Below are 18,481 nucleotides of genomic sequence, written 5' to 3' on the forward strand. Positions count from 1 at the left end.
CCATGTTGCTTTCTGGCTTTTGTGACCTTAACCTCACAGCTCAGCACCTTTTATTCCTATTGAAAATATAGGGGCAAAATGATGGAAGTTATTCAATAGTTTAACAGGCCCAGGTATTTTGCCAACTGCATTAAAACAAGTGACCCACTATGATTCTTTACTTTATAACGCAAGCATTTAGTGGTCATTCATTTTGTATGAGCAAGATGAGATAGAGAAAATTTTTCCTTAGACAGCAAGACTATGAGTCTAGGCATCTTGGTTTAAATATTTTAATGACCTTTTTAGATTTTTTTTTTGTTGAGAACTTGTTACTTACCACAAATAATTCTAAGTACTTTGCCCATCTTATTCTACTGCACAATTAACAACTCTGACCCAAAGATATTAGTATCTCTATTTTATAGGTAAGAATACATATTTTGATCTACCTAATTGAAGATGTCAGCATAGGCATGGGTGCCATGTTTTCTGAAGTTTGGAAACATAGTAATAATAATATCTACTTTATATGTCTAAAGCACTTGGAACAAATCTTTGGTTTTGTCATTCCTGTTGTTTTTACCTCTTTCTGTGTCAACACAGATTATGCTAAAAATCGCATTTTTCTAAAGCCCTTCCCTCACGCAGTGAGATCTATTCCCTCATTTCACCAGTGATTATTGAAACTCATTACGTTCTTGAGAGCAAATACTGGGAATATTGGCCGCATCATTCACTTGCCCTTTATTATATTCCCCAGGTGCTCCTGGCATGAGACTTCTCAAGGTGGCCTTGTTATCTGCTTCTCTTCATTCCCACACTTCCTTCCTGAGTGTCCACTTGTCACACTGAAGCTGACAAGTACTGACAGGCTGGTAGGCTTCCCCAGGGAATCACCAGCCAGCTGGGCTCTGCCATTAACAATCACAGTGTGAGTGCTGTGCATTGTCTCCTGCCTGCTGGTTACAAGTCAGTCAGGTCTTTGCCTCACAGCCAATCCCTGGGGTCTGCAATCTGACACAACAGAACGCCTATCTCTTGCCACAACCCAATCAAGCCAAAGGCCCTAAATATCAAATTAGGGTTCCTTAGGCCTACCGCAATATAACTGATTTTTTCTCTCTGCTCTCTCTAGGGCATTCACCTGCCTGTCACATTCATCTGCATAATATTCTTTCACTTAAGTGTCAGGAAGATTCTTAGGGGACAGGTGAATCAGTCCAAGAGTGAAGAGTTTGAATCTTTGGTGTGACAACAGTCAAGAGTGAATTCTCATTTACCCAATGGAGTAGCAGGCTTTACTGTTAAAAAGAAATCATGAGATAGCCTGTTTAATACAGAACACACGGATCATTATGGCACGAGTAGCAGGAAATGTTAAATTATATGTTTAAATTGAGAAGAGTCCAGTCTCTTTCCCAGAGTAGTTAGACATTTTTGTTTTTGCGGTATCACCTTACTCATGCTATGAAATTATTGTGTTTTTTTTTTCTAGCTGCACCTCACACGAAAAATGTTTAAAGTTTGCATGCCCATCCTGACCTTCATCCCTACTGCTACCATTCACAACCTTGCAACTGTGGGTTAGGCACATTTGTCTTTTCATTGTTTGAAATATGGAGAGCTCATACCATCTTCTGGTGTTGGTTTGAGACTGAAAGGGAGATGCAGTTTCAATAAATTTTGATAATGCCATATGGTCATATGACTCCCATCAGTGGAGCTTTGCCTGATCCTACAATAATTCATGTTCTGTACCTGCTCTTCCTGGCTTTTCTATTTATATATTTTATAGAAACATGTATTATTCAATGAAAGAATCTTATTGCTTTACTTATGAGTTTACTTTGTTTTATTCTCCTTTTAGTCTCTCTTTCCTTTTTATTCCTCCTCTTCCACCTCTTCCTCTTCTCTCTACCTCCTCCTCTCCTTTCTTTTCCTCTCGTCCTTCTCTTCACCCTCATCTTTTTCTTTCCCTCTCCCTCCCTCTTCCTCCTTTTTCTCCTTCTACCTCCTCCTCCCTCTCCTCCTCCTCTTCTCCCTTCTCTTTCTTCTCCTCTCACTCTTCCTCTCTCCCCCCCACCCTCCTCCTCCTGTCCCTCCCTTTCTTCTCCCTCTTCTTCCTTTTCTCTTTCTCTCCTCCTCCTCGTCCCCTTTCTCCTCCTCCTCTTACTCATTTTCTTCCTCTTCTTCCTATTCAGAGCTGCACCTGACACTAATTAGCAGTAAATACAAATTTTGAAGAGTTAAAAACCTTTTATTTACTGTGGTCACTGTATAGCAGATTGTCATGAGCTGGTGTCTTAGAACAACACAAATTTGCTCTCCTGAGAGTTTTCCAAACCTAAAGCTAAAATCAATAACACTAAGCCACTCTCAAGGCCCAGGCAGGGCTGAACCTCCTCTAAGCCTCTAGAGACTGTGGCCCCATCATTCTCATTCCTATCTGTATGATGATATTGCCTTGTTTATTGGTGGTGTCTCATCTCCCTTTCTTTCTCCCTCTTAGGGGACAATTACATAATCCAGTATAATCACACCATTACTGGATCCTTAACATAATAATTTCCAATTTTATCTAAAAAAGCAATGTTGGCAGGTTATAGGCACTAGTATCTAGGCATATTTTGGAGGAGAACATATTCAGATAACAAGAATATTAACTTTTAGCAGCTCTTATTTCTACTTTTTCCTTGGTAAGATACAGTAAAATACAGTCATCTATTTCTCTCCTACTTTGTTTCTTCTTCCGTGTGCTCCTCTTTACCTCTTTGACTTCCTTTCTTTACTTGCTCGATTCTTAGAGGAATTACAAGGATTTAAATAAACAACCTAAAACCCTATTTACTCTTGGTACTTTTCCCATATACTGTCTAATGCAATGTACAATACATTCAAAGTAAATGTTAAATATTGAGAGCAGTAGTTGGATCGCCTTTGGACTACTGAATGTTAGGAGAAATATGTGTATCTTTTTTATTTCTTTTTCTTTTAGGGCTATAATTATCATTAGTTTTCAGCTTTAACAGGCTCCCTCTTAACAATGCTCATGAATCCATAAGTAATTATCAAGGACAATCTGTGTTTTGGTGAAGAAGGCCAAAATAATTATAACAGTAATCTAAGATGCCAATTGCTAAGTAATTATTCAGCTACCACCTAATAATTAACCTGTTTTACCTGTGTGATCAACTGGCTAAGTTTTCAATTAAGTTACTTAATGTCCTTGAAACCTAGAGAAAAATACAAAAAAAAATCAACCCTAGAGTCTTTATTAATATTTAATTGATTAATCATATTAAATTTGACTCATAGGACTTCAGAGTAATTTGGATGATAGGTATTTCAAGTGATTTCAGTTAATTTAGCACATTTTTAACCTTGAGTGTACAACACAGGAGAGGAATAAGCACCATTATAAGTGGCATTATGGCAGATTAAGCCATATTTTACATTCAGAATCCTGTATTATTTTCCTCTATAGGAAGCATAGCTTGTCTACAAAGAAGATGAGTATTGACCAAAAGTCTATGTGTCCTTGCTAGGATTTCTACAAGGCTGTACAACTTGATGGCAGGTAACTAAGACTAAAAGTTTCTGAAAGCCAGGTTGACATAATTAATGAGAAAAACTTGAATCTGTCCATCCTCTGCTTCTATCCTGGGCTCCCACCCATTCTTTCACCTTAAGAAAACAGAAAAATGAAGTCATTGTTGCAGAGGTCTCCTATTTTGCAGCTACCCTTTTGTAACAAGCACTTTTCCCAAATAAAGCAATTTTTAAAAAATTAAAAAAAACTCTTAAATGAAAATACTAGTCGACATTATTATAGTTCTTTCCCTGTTCATCTTTGTTTGTGGGGAGACAGAACTGCAGCGAACAAATACAAAGAAGATTCTTTCCTTGCCGAAATATTGGGAGATCAGAATCTGCTCGTTGATTAATCGAGTGGACTCATTTCATAATATGGAATGGATTTCCTTTGGAACCGTAGGCAATGATAATGTACAGTATTAAACTTCAGGCTTTCATTGAATGCAGAAGAAATAAAGGCTTGAGATTTGCGGAGACAGAATTCTGTGAAAGACAGAGCAACTATCTCTTTCTTTGTTCGGACTATTACCGTGGATCAAAGGGATGAGAGAAAATCCACTGTTCAGATGATAAGAGATTTCTAAGGAACCGGTGAATTTCTCAGGAAGATGACCCAGCAATTTAGGTTAATTTTTCTCTTAATATAAATAATTTTTTCACTTACTCATTCACCTATGGGTTTTTTGTGTAATAGTACCAAGTATTATGAAATGAAATAAATAATATAAGTAATAGAATTTATAAAAGTAGCGCTAACCATCTCAGGACTCCAGACCCAAGAAGCTAAACCTAGAAAGATGGTTATGTGCATATTGCATCATCTCTCTGCATCTGTCTTCCAAAAACAGGTTCTGCAGCAGTGATGATTAGCTTCAAATTCCCATCCTGCTCCTTACCTACTGTGCGACCTTATATAAATTGTTCAGACTTGTAGTTTTCTCATTTTAAAAATGCATTTCATAAGTTACAGTGAAGAGTAAATCAATTAAGGATTCATCGAAAACTAAATGTATGAAATACAGTTAAGGAATGTCTCTGAATTAATCCTAGTATGTATTGGTAGTTATTGCTATTATTATTTTCATTATTCAAATAATGCTAAACTCCATGAGTGGTAGTATATCTGAAATATTGACCCAGATATTTATCATAGAGTAAGGGCTTAATCTATGGTGTGGACTGTATTTTTTGACAAATAGGATCATTTGTTCTTTCCCTTTGTTAACATCTTTCTTCTGGCTTTATCCTGTCAGGAAAGGAAGTCAATTTCCAGAGAGAATACCAACCATTCTGGAGGAGAAGAGGGAGAAAATATAGGCAAGCATCCAATGTTGATCCCATAACATTAAGAAGAGTGAGGGAAGGTATGAGTGAGTAGGGGAGAGATGAATGAGAACGTTGAAAGGGATGACATTAAACAAGATATATTGTATTCATAAACTGCTTTGGGAAATGGCTACTCTATGTATATGACTTAAAGATAATAATGGAAAGAAAAAGGAAGCATGTGCACAGTTATATTGCTTTTTAAAAGTATTTTCTCCTTTTGTGAGACTCTCTTCTTTTATAAACTTCTTTTTATTATCTTTAGTTGTACAAAGGAGTTGCCATTTAATGAAGAAATTTATGAATAAAATTTATCTTGGTCAACGTTACTCTTGTCTTCTAGTAAGTTTTCTAGGGAACATCAATTTAGAGCAATAATCTAGAGCCACCTAATATTTCTGAGACCAGAAGACCACATATTCTATCTAGCATATCTACATTTTAACTTGAAATTGAATAAAGTGAAGACTCAAACAAAGAGTCCCATTTTCTCTGCTTAACAGCTATAACTTAGGGTTTATACTAAAGTTCCTATTGTCCTACTCCAAGAATTACTTGTGGACTGTAAAAACATGTTGAAAGAAAAAGGAAAACATAGGTAATTCTCTGTGTTTGCTATAATCCAGCAAGTGTGATGACTTTTCTGGCCCACGGGAGCATTCTGAAAATAAGCACAAAAAGTCAGTAGATACCCAGAAGAAACTCCTGGAAGAATAAAAGGAAGAAAATAAATAATGCTTGAGTCAGTCTTGGAAAAATCTAAGTTCAGAGGGTGGGAAAATACAATAATATAGAAACAAGAAAAGCACATTCAAACTGTGACTGTGCAATAATTTCTTCCTTTATTCCATGTTGGTCTTGGAAAACTTATTGTTATTCTATTTTTACATCAAATTGGAAAGAAGAACATGAAAAGACATTCCAGGAAGGAAGTCATACTGAACTACATAAATGCTACTGGGTTATAAAGATGCCTTGGGAAATGATTTGTACACGGCCCCATCTTAAGGCGATTACAGGTTAACACTGAGTACTGATGGGCTAAGAACAGTTCTAGGTGGGATGTATTAAGAAAATACAACATAATAAGATAACATACCCACTCTACAAGTTAGGCAAAGGGTTTTTAAAATAATCTGTTGAAGTTGAAACTTAATGAAAAAGGAGGAAAAGATAATCTCTAGTCTCTTGTTGATTAATTGAAAGACAATTTTACACATTTAGGTATAACATAAACATAATGTTTGGTGTAGATCTTTTATGTGTATAGACATCTACTTTTTGAAATTAGACAATGAATTTCACTTAATATCTCAATTAATTTTCTCAGCATTAGCCAAAAACAAAACAAAAGCAAAATAAAACAAAAAAACAAATGAGGACCTTATTAATGGGCTAGTTGTAAACCACTGTAACACAAGATCTCTACAGTTTTCCCATAACTAACATTTTATAATTTCATAATTTGTATTGAATACAATAATAATCATTTCTAGATGACTCCATGTTCTTGACCTCATATATGGTATATACATGTGCACACCTGAAGAAGATGGGAGGAGGGTATGGAATCAGAGGGAAACAGAGGAAAAAATGCAACAGAGGGGCCCACCAGCTTCACTGGACATTGATGAAAGTGAGCTAAGCAACTCAAGGGCAGCGATGGGAGGGAGGGAAGGAGAGAGAAAGAGGGAACAGCTTACAATAAGCCAGAGGAAAAAAATGTACATATCACCTGATTTGGGAAAAAACAAAAAACAAAACAAAAAAAAAAACAGCTGTGTTGTCAAAGTTTGTAAAGTCCATAAGCGTTATAGACCATGATCATGACAATGCACATGGTGAAGGTTAAAATGTGTGTGTGTGTGTGTGTGTGTGTGTGTGTGTGTGTGTGTGTGTGTGTGTGTGTGTGTGTGTGTGTGTGTGACTTCTGGGAAGATGGCGGAGGAGAAGCTGGAGGCTAAACAAGCTCTCGCGTAGAAAGCAGTTTTCGTTTCCAGTGAACAGTCCTAGGCCATAGAATTACACCAAGTGTGCCATCACAGTACAGAGAGTTTGGCCAGAGAGGGAAACTCCAGGCAAGGAGACAGATCTGAGCACTTGCCAGCAGCCCTGGCTGTGGCTGCGGCGGCTGCTGCGGAGGCCATAGCTGCCATACCTACAACACAGAGTCAAGTCCGGGACAAAGGCACCAGACACAGCAGGTGAGCGGATTCTACTCTCCAGCAAGAACTGACAAGGAGCAGATATCTTCATCCTGCAGATCGCAGACCAGAGATGACCCAGGAACCAACATTCTGGCATGAGTAGAACCCTGAAATCCTCACTCCTTCTCAGGGAGCAGACAGGGAAGGCCACCCCTCCCCCGACACACACTACCAGAGATCTCCATCTTTGATACTGACAAAGGCCTGGCTGAGCAGCTAGCTCCAACTCAGGCCTTGGAAGAAAACAAAAGAGTCATTTAGCAGGTCACAGGAACCTGCCCTGCCCTGCCAGGCTCAGCTCCACCACGGAGAAAGTACCCAGACCAGGCAGAGAGAGCTCTGCCCCCGAAGGAGTGGCTTTCTTCACTGGGTAAACAGAGCCAGAGGCTGCCCCTCCTTACAGCAGCCTAGAGAATCAATTAAAATTTAGTAAATATAAACCCTGAGAATGGCTCCAGGCTGGGCTCTGTGAGTGTCTAAGAAGCTAGCCCCTTAGGGAAAAGCTACTGTTTGCTGAAAGGCCTCAACTCTACCCAGAACCTAGCTCCAGCACAGCTTCTCCAAACTAGAGGAAACAGCCATCTCCCTCTTTTGTGATACTCAAAGCAGATCTCCCTCCCACTGAACTAGCCTGGGAGGAGGGTCACAAAATCCTGGATAAAGTAGAGCATTTTTTCTGCCTGCCCAAACAAACTGACTTAAGAAACCAATCAAACCACAGGAAAACCAAACACCACAAGCAGACCAGAGACTCCACAAAGAGACTGGGAGATACAGGATCTTCCCATCCACCCCCTCAATTAAAAAATGATTTCTATTAATTTTTTTTTCTTCCTCTTATTTTTATTTTAGATGTATATGTGGATGTGTCCTTTTTAAAAAAATCTCTACTGACTTTTTGGTCCTATCTTTCTTTCTTTCTTTCTTTCTTTCTTTCTTTCTTTCTTTCTTTCTTTCTTTCTTTCTTTCTCATTCTTTTTATTTTTTCTTCTCTTTCATTCTTATTTGTGTGGCTTAATTGTTGTTCTGCTCATCCTCAGATATACCTGTCATTGATTATTAGACTTTATCCCCCATTGTGTACACACTGAATCCAGAAATTTATTACTCAATTCAAAACCTCTTAGGCTTAAATTACTTAATAGTAGTATTATTTCTTTATACCTATACAATATTTTAAGTATTTATTTTTTAGTTTTTCCTGTCTCCTTTCTATCCCTCCCCTCCTCTCATCCTATCCCTGTTCTTCTTTCAATATTGCTTCTTTAAACTTGTATAATTTTTAAGTGTTTCACTTTTTAAATCTAAATTTTTGTTTTTCTATTTTTCTTGTCTCTTTTCTTTTTTTTTCTTCTCTGTCCTATCATTCTGTTCAATCCATTTCCCTCTTTGAGATTAGGACTTGGTTAATTTCACTCTCCTTTTACCTTTCCACATCCCTCTAACCCTATTTTTCCCCATATTTCTCCTCAAACCTAATAATTTCTGGCTTGCCAAATTCTTCGTTGCTGTTCTTAGCCCATTAATACATAGTTGTTTGCTGTTGAATAGACCGTGTCTGTTGAACTAGATTGTATCTACAGACTTTTGACTGTGCAATTACAGGAGTTTGGTTGGCCTTAAAATAGTGTTCTAGTACAAAACTGGTGTTACTTTTATACCAAATGGGCAGAACAAGCTGGAAAAACACAAGAAAAATGGCAAGTCTGGGTATATCAACTCCCACTCATGATAATCAGGTGACAGAACAGATCATGAATAATCCAGAGGAGAGTTCCCGAAAAGCTCTACAAACACTTCTGGTAAACATGGTGAATGAAAAAATTAAAAACCTGCAAAGGACTCAGTGTGAACGTGATAGGGAGAGAGAGGAGGCAAACCAAAGATCAATAAAGGAAGCTCATGAGCATGAGGAAGCTACTCAAAGATTGATACAGGAATTTCATGAGCAGGTTGAGAACACTCAAAGAAAAATAAAGGAATTGCATGAGCAGGCTGAGAACGGTCAAAGAGATAGACAGGAATTGTGTGAGCTGGCTGAGAACAGACAAAGAGAAAGTCAGGAATGGCGTGAGTAGGCTGAGAACACTCAAAGAGAACTACAGGAATTGACGTGAGGAATCTAATCAAAGAGTAATACAGGAATTGTGAGAGCAGGATGAAAATAGACAAAGATCAATAGAGGCATTCATGGAATCCATAAACAGCCAGCTGAAAGAAGTCAGGGAGACCACAAAGGGAATGCTGAATGGAGCCCAACAGAAGGAATGGGAGTCCAAGGAAAACCATAACCAATCAACTAAGTGATTTGAGAATAAACACTGAACACCAAATTATGGAAGTAAAGAAGTTCATACAAGATCTAAAAGTTCCAACAAAGAATTTGTAGCCATCAAAGCTGACCAAGCAGAAGGAAAAGAAATTTAAAAAAAAGTAGAAAGTCTTGACAGTAGCTTAGACCATGCAGAAGATCGAATCTCGGGTATTGAAGACAGCCTAGATGTTGTAGAGAAAGAACATACAACTATCCAAGACAAATCCAAGAAATATGATAGATCTATTCAGCATTTGGAAAACACCATCAGAAGGCCTAATCTGGGGATAATGGGTGTAGAGGAGCACCTAAAGACAGAAGTTAATGGTCTAGGAAATTTGTTTAACAGGATCCTAGCAGAGGACTTCCCAAACATGCAAAAAGATAGGCCTATTCAGATACAAGAAGCATTTAGAACCCCAAATAGACCAGAACAGAGCAAGACATCCCACCATCACATTATAATCCACACAGGATCAATTCAGAACAAGGAAAAGATCCTTAAAGCTGTCAAGGAGAAAAGATCAATCACCTATAAAGGAAAATCAATTAGAATCACCTCAGATTTCTCAGCAGAGACAATTGAAGCAAGAAGAACCTAGAATGATGTATGCCATGCCCTAAAGACAAACAACTATCAATCAAGAATACTGTACCCAGTTAAACTCTCCTTCATAACCGAAGGTCATGCAAAGAAAGACTGAAACAATATATCTCCACCAAACCAGCCCTACAAAAGATACTTAAAGATGTCCTACACATAGAAAACCAACAAGACCACAATAAAGACCAAGAAAACACACCCAAATTGAGAATCCAAGAACTATAGGAAGAACCCAGTTGCCGCAGCCCCCAAGAAGATGAATAACATGGCAGGAAATGCCAAATATCTCTCAGTCCAATCTCTCCACATTAACGGGCTTAACTTTCCAATTAAGTGACATAGACTGTCTAGTTGGATTAAAAAGCAAGGTCCTTCTATCCGCTGCCTTCAGGAGTCACACCTTGCCCATAAAAACAAACACATTTTGAAAGTGAAAGGCTAGAACAAAATCCACCATAAACAGGCAGGAATTTCAATCCTAATATCAGATAAAATAGACTTCAAATTAAAATTAGTGAGAAGAGATAAAGAAGGCTGCTACATACTAATTAAGGGATCTCTCCTTCAGGAGGATATTACAATTCTAAATATCTATTCGCCAAATAACAGAGCACCCAAATTTATCGAAGAAACACTACTTTCTCTCAAATCTCACATAGATCCAAAGACATTAATTGGTGGAGACTTTAACACACCATTATCCCCACTAGATAGATCAACTAGGCAAAAACTCAACAGAGAAACCACAGATCTAAACAACTGCATAGAACAACTAGATTTAACAGACATCTACTGAATATTTCACCCAGCAGCATCAAAATACACTTTTTTCTCAGCAGCACATGGAGCAATTTCCAAAATAGATCACATTTTAGGTCACAAAACCAACTTGTCCAAATTCAGAAACATTGAATAAAACAAGAAATAAAACAAGGGGATAAAATTAGAACTCAACACCCAAAGCCACAAAACAAAGTACTGTAACACATGGAGGCTGAACAACACACTATTGAATCACCAGTGGGTCATGAAAGAGATTAGAAATTAAATTCAAACATTCATGATATTCAACAAAAATGAACACACAAATTACCAGCTCCTCTGGGACACAGCTAAGGCAGTACTCACAGGCAAGTTTATAGCTCTGAGTTCCTACATCAACAAATTGGAGAGATCTGAAACCAACAACAAAGAGTTGGTTCTTAGGAAAAATTAACAAAATTGACAGACCCTTAGCAAATCTTATCAGAAAAAAAAGAGAACACACCCAAATAAATAAACTCAGAGATGAGAATGGAAACATCACCACAGAAACAACCAAGATTCAGAACATTATAAGAGAAAACTTCTCAAAACTTTATGCTAATAAGTTTGAGAACTTGACAGAAATGGACCTTTTCCTAGCAAATATCAACATGCCAAAACTAAACCAAGATGAATTAAACCATCTTAACAGGTCCATATCAAGCATTGAAATAGAAACAGCAATAAGAGATCTCCCATCTAAGAAAAGCCAAGGACCAGATGGTTTTACAGTAGAATTCTACAAAGCAGAGCTCACACCGATACTCCTCCAACTCTTCAATGAAATTGAAAGAGAAAGTTCACTACCCAACTCTTTCTATGAAGCCATCGTAACCCTCATCCCAAAACCATGCAGGGACTCATCAAAGAAAGGAACTATAAAACCCATTTCTTAGATGAACATTGATGCAAAACTTCTCAACAAAACTTTGGCCAACCGACTTCAACAATTCATCCAAATAATCATACCACGATCAAACAGGATTCATTTCAGGGATGCAAAGCTGGTTCAATATACGCAAATCAATTAATATTATTCATCACATCAACAAGAGCAAGAATAAGAACCACATGGTTATCTATTGAGCTAGATGCAGAAAAAGCATTTGACAATATCCAACACCCCTTTATGATAAAGGTTCTGGAAAAATTAGGAATCCATGGAACATTCCTCAATACAATAAAGGCTGTATATGACAAACCTACAGCCAGCATTATACGTAATGGTGAAAAACTAAAGCCATTTCCTCTAAACTCAGGAATGAGACAAGGATGTCCACTTTCTCCACTTCTCTTCAATCTAGTATTAGAATGCTTAGCTACAGTAGTAAGACAAAATGCAAACATAAAGGGGATCCAAATAGGGAAAGATGAAGTAAAACTCTCCCTCTTTACAGACGATATGATCTTGTATTTAAAGAATCCCACAGACTCCACTCCCAAATTACTCAAGCTGATTCAAAGCTTTGGCAAAGTAACAGATTATATAATTAACCCTCAAAAATCAATGGCTTTTCTGTATGCCAACAATGAGAAAAGCATGGCTGAAATTAGAAAAGCAACTCCATTTGTAATAGCCCCACAAAAAATAAAATACCTAGCAATTAACTTAACCAAAGAAGTGAAGGACGTCTATGATGAAAACATTAAAAACCTGAAATAGGAAATCAAAGCAGAAATTAGGAAGTGGAAAAACCTCCCATGCTCCTGGATTGGAAAGATCAACATGGTGAAAATGGCAATACTTCACAAGGCTATCTACAAATTCAGTGCGATACCTATCAATAGTCCAACTTCATTCTTCAAGGAAATAGAAGAGGCAATCCAAAAATTCATATGGAACAATAAAAGACCTCGAATAGCAAAAACACTCCTCAATGGAAAGAACACTGCTGGAGGAATATCAATACCAAATTTCAAACTCTACTGCTGGAGGAATATCAATACCAAATTTCAAACTCTACTATAAAGCCATAGTAATCAAAATAGCTTGGTACTGGCACAAGAACAGACCTCAGGACCAATGGAATAGAATTGAAAACCCAGAAATGAACCTACAGAACTATAGCCATCTAATCTTCAATAAAGGAGCTAAAAAAAATAGAATGGAAGAAAGACAGCCTCTTCAGTAAATGGTGCTGGCAAAATTGGTTAACTACTTGTAGAAAACTAAAGCTAGATCCTTATATATCACCCTGCACCAGAATCAACTCCAAATGGATCAAAGACCTCGGAGTTAAAATACACACTCTGAAAACATTACAGGATGGAATAGGAGAAACCCTAGGTCTCCTTGGCACAGGCTGAAATTTTCTTAATAGAGTCCCAGAAACACAACAAATCAAAGAATGGTTGGACAAATGGGATTGCATGAAATTGCATAGCTTCTGCATGGCAAAGGACATAGCTAGCAAGATCAATAGAAAGCCCACCAATTGGGAGAAGATCTTCACTAGCCATACAATGGACAATGGTCTCATATCTAATATATACCTGGAACTCAAAAAATTAAATCTCCCAACAACAAAATCTCAAAGAAACAACTGCCCAATAAATAAGTGGGCTGAAGACTTCAAGAGAAACTTCTCTGAAGGGGAAAGAAGGATGGCCAATAGATACATGAAGAAATGCTCAACCTCCCTAGCCATAAAAGAAATGCAAATCAAAACAACATTGAGATACCACCTCACCCCAGTTAGAATGGCTATAATCAAGAACTCTAATAACAGCAGATGCTGGAGGGGATATGGACAGAAGGGAACCTTACTGCATTGTTGGTGGGAGTGTAAACTTGTTCAACCACTTTGGAAAGCAGTATGGAGGTTCCTCAAAAGACTCCACATAGAGCTCCCCTATGACCCAGCAATCCCACTTTTGGGCATTTACCCAAATGATCACAAACAAGACCATACTAAAGCTACCAGCACAACTATGTTAATTGTAGCATTATTTACGATAGCGAAGATATGGAACCAACCCAGATGCCCCTCAGTAGATGAATGGATCAAGAAAATGTGGTATATATACACAATGGAATTCTATGCCTCCATCAGAAAGAATGACATTGCCCCATTTGTTAGGAAATGGAAAGACTTGGGAAAAATTATATTAAGTGAAATAAGCCAGGCCCAACGAAACATAGGTCCCATGGTTTCTCTTATATGCAATAACTAGTATATGTCTGAGTCAAGCAGAAAAGGTCAGATAAATTATGTTAGGTGAAATGAACCCCAAGATAAGTATTCAAATGTTTTTTCTTTCATGTGATTGTTTCTAAAATATTTATAAGCTGATTTCTTTGTTGTTTTGCATATCCCTCTCCCATGATATAACCCCTGTTTTCACTGTATTTGATGTTGCTATAATTTGTGGAGGGGAAGGGAAAAAAAACAGATACAGGTGGATCCATTGCAACAACTAGATGTACAAGTTGATATGTTGAAAAACGAACTTTACAACTTTGGGGGGGGGGCACAGGGGCGGAGATGGGAAGGGATAGGAAGGGAAAACGAAGGAAGAGGCAACAATGCTTGATAAAAATGTACTCATTATCTTGCCCATGTAATTGTAACTCCTCTATGCAGTATTTTCACAATAAAAAAAATAATTAAAAAATGTGTGTGTGTGACTTTAAGTATCAGTATCCCATAACACTGTGAAATTTGTTAGGTTTATGTAATCACTTGATCTCAATAAAAATTTAAAAGAATACAGTATTAAAAATGTACACTTGTATCTCTCTTTGTAGGAAATTTCACTAACAATTTTTCATCAAATATGTCTTGAAATCCTTTATTTGCACAACTTTTCTGGTATTTTTTAAGGAAAGTCAACTGTTCACTTAAAATGAAGATTGTAACTGAATGATTTAGCATATCACTTCAGACAGAGGCTGTATAGATTTGAACTCAGTCTTGTATTTGTGCTTATAAAGTCCACAAGACTAATTTTTCTCAGCTACATAAAGGAAACACTGAGACAACAAATAGGAAGGGAAAACTGTAAAGCCTTCAATCTAGTAAGTGTCTACTCCATATATACAAAAAGTTCAAGTTCAGTTACTTTTGGAGGTTCATGGAGTTCAAGCTCTTTTGGCTCCAAGAGTATTGCTGCTGTCATAACAGAATAGCTATGCCAATTACAGAGATAGGAGTGTGTCTGCTAAGATCAGGGGGCAAAGGCACTCCCAGTAAGAATCCTTGCTGCATACTCATTGGTAGTCAATTGTTTAGCTAGAAAGAGTGAAGAGTGATTTTATTATTGTTGTTTTGTGATATTAAAAAAATCCAACCAAATATCTTATGGGAGAGGTTTGCAATGGTATAACTCTTTCAGTCAGCTAACTCATAGATTAATGAAATGAGTACCAGGAAGTTGAAACTTATTGTCAGGAGATGGGGAGACAAATGGAGAAAGGGCTGGCAAAAACAGCCATAACATTCAATGTACGTATAGTAACTTTAGGGAACCGGTGGGTTTGGGAGAGACTGGGGAGAACAAAGGAATGGGTGACATTGATCAAGATGTATTCATAGTGATGTTGAATGGAAACCCACCTTACTACTTATAGATAATAAAAAATAAAAAATATAAGTAGGCCAACAACATCATGACACGATGATATGCCTCAATCTATTTTGAGGAAATAATTCAATACAGGTAAGTAGCCAACATAGAAAAGGTTTTGACTATGATGCATTGCTTCAAAGAAATCAGATTCAAGGTTATCTCCCTCATAACCTATTTTACCCTCATTTGCATTCAGATACCTTTCTTTGGGTGGTTGCAAAGTGGATAATGTGGGAGCTAATTTGGGAAATCACAAATGGCAACCTCACATGCAAACATCACCTGTCAGGTGTGTCTGATTAAGTACAGCTCCTTGAAGTGGTGATGAGGGTAGAGCCCATTTCTTGGTAGCTCAGGCTACAACATGAGCAATACTTTTCAGTATTTTACTTTGTTCTTTGGAATTAGTGCCCCCTTCCCAGCTGATGCAAACAGGTTTTCATCTTTGCTGGGTTCACACAAACCTTTAAAGCAGTTATGGAAGCTTCTGCTTACTCTGATCAAACTGCTGCTGCAGCCACCAAAACAATGTCCTTGTCAAGACTCAGCTAGATAGACACTCCCGGAGGACTGGTAAGCTTGGCACTCCAGGCTCCCTGAAAGCTGATTGCAATGGTAGAAGTCTCTGGGAAAAAAAAAACTAGCAGGGAGAGGAAGGGAAGGGAATAGTGTGTTACACAATATGCACCAACTCAACTGTTTGAAATCCCACGCACAGGTTTCTAGCTCAAGATTGAAGTGACAAGGAGGAGGCTGTTCTGACATACATCCTGGAGGAGGCTTGATGGTGGCTGACAGCTCGTTGTACAAAGCTCTAATTGAACCCGATGCCCTCGTAAATGAAAGCCAAGTGCTCCAAGCCAAAAGGAACGGAAGTGGTTGTTGGGCTTACTGTCTTCATTTTCACAACACTGGGCAACAAATTGCCATTTTACAGGGGGCTTCTCCTGCCAATGGGTCTTGCTGATCCTGTAATTAATTCCTGACCCCTGAAGCCTCTGGCATCCCTATCTAAAATTCCCAGCAAAAGGCAGATTATGTTAAATAAGGCAACAGGGCCAAGAGCAACCCTGTAGCTGTTTTAAGGGACTACTCACATTAATCCAAACTGGAGAGACATTCTCCATTCTTAAACCAAAGCCATCCTGAAGAGGGAGTACTTCAACTTTGGAGGACTATAGGAAAATTGGAGTAATCCTTTCTCTCTAACAAAAGCTAGCCAACATTTATTAAGTAATCACCAGAACTGTTGGTTGCTTTATATAACTGATTTCCTCTGAATCAAAAAGGAAAATCTGATCATTTTATCCATTTTGAAGATGAAGAAAACAGGCATAAAATAGATACCCCAAGATAATTATTTGAATGAGTAGAGGAATAGGGATTTGTAATGTATCTAGGTAGCATAATGCTGTATTTTGTGCTTTAAAAAAATGGCATCTCTGATGTAATTGCAATGGGCTGAGGATTTCGATGAAATTTCTTGGGGGAAGGGGTTTCAATCTATCATGCTAATATTAATAACTATTGTTTATGGGGAAGACAAAGGTAAGATCAAGACAATGACCATAGCATAATATTTGGAGATAACCACACGTGCTTGTTTCTCTTCCCGAATCTTTCTTTTAATTCTGTCCCAACAAAATAGCTTTTCCTCAAAGGAAATTTCAGTTCTGAAAGCAGAAATCTTTGATTTTAAAAGTCATGGTCCAGGGCTGGGAATATGGTTTAGTGGTAGATTGCTTGTCTAGCATACATGAAGCCCTGGGTTCAATTTCTCAATACCACATACACGGAAAAAGCCAGAAGTGGTGCTGTGGCTCAAGTAGTAGAGTGCTAGCCTTGAGCAGAAGAAGCTCAGGGACAGTGCCCAGGCCCTGAGTTCAAGCTCCAGGACTGGCAAAAACAAAAACAAAAAAACAAAACAAAACCAGTCATGGTCCAGATAGGGTAGAGCATTTAGGATGAAACATCGTGGACTAATAGGAAATAGGTTAATTGTCTTCTGAAATAAAGTGGGAACAAAAAGAAGGCATTGCTTTAGAAGAGAATGGTGATGGGTAGTGAGACCCAGAGAGGAAAAGGTCTCTTGGGACATGTAGATGTGGGGGTGGGGGGGGGGAGAGGGGAGCAGCCTGAGGGTTGTAGTTCATGTGTGGGAAAAGTGATCTCAAAAGTTACGTGGTAGAATGGAAAATGGGCTTTGGGGATGCAGGAAATGCGAGGTGAGGTCATGAGGTTAGTGCTCCTGCACTGAGATCAGGGCTTGGTTATAAAAGGAGAGACCTGATTTTATACCTTTCTGCTTTCTTTCCAGAAGAAGGCATCTGTGTAGAAGCATCCAGCTGTTGTTCTTTCATTCTGAGCTTTAAAATAAGCAGAGTCACATTCTCCACAGTATCTGAAATGCTCTTGCCATTTTTGTTGCATGGAACTAGCTTCCAATAGCCTCCTACAATGGAACTAAGCTGTCTCAGTTGAACAGTATAGTCAATTATAATCATAACTGGGAAGCATTTAAAAAAAAGATCAACTGGTTTGTTTAAGGATACAGGTGGACCTGTTGCAACAATGAGAAGTACAAGTTGTCATGTCCAAAACGAGCTTTACAACGTCGGTGCGGGGGGGGGGGGGGGAAGGGGGGGGAAGAAGAAGGATTGGGATTGGGGGGGAGGGGGGAGGCTGGGAAGGGATGTGAAGGGTAAACAAAGGAGGAGGCTGCAATGCTTGGTAAGAAATGTACGCATTATCCTGCCCATGTAATTGTAACTCCTCTGTACAGTATGTTCACAAATAAAATAAAATAAAATAAAAAGATCAATGAAGCCGGGGGTGGGGAGGGGTGGTAGCTCACACCTATAATCCTGGTTATTCAGATGGCTGAGATCTGAGGATCGTGGTTCAAAGCCAGCCTGGACAGAAAAGTCTGTGAGACTCTCATCTCCAGTTAACCACCAGAAAACCTGAAGTGGTGCTGTGGCTCAATGGGGTAGAGTGCTGGCCTTGAGCAAAAAACACTCAGGGACAGGCCCCAGGCCCTGAGTTCAAGCCCCACTGACAAATAAACAAACAAAATAGCAA

The sequence above is a fragment of the Dipodomys merriami genome, unplaced genomic scaffold (genome assembly GCF_024711535.1).
Source record: "Dipodomys merriami isolate MVZ:Mamm:240054 unplaced genomic scaffold, mDipMer1.0.p SCAF_21, whole genome shotgun sequence".
NCBI lineage: Eukaryota > Metazoa > Chordata > Mammalia > Rodentia > Heteromyidae > Dipodomys > Dipodomys merriami.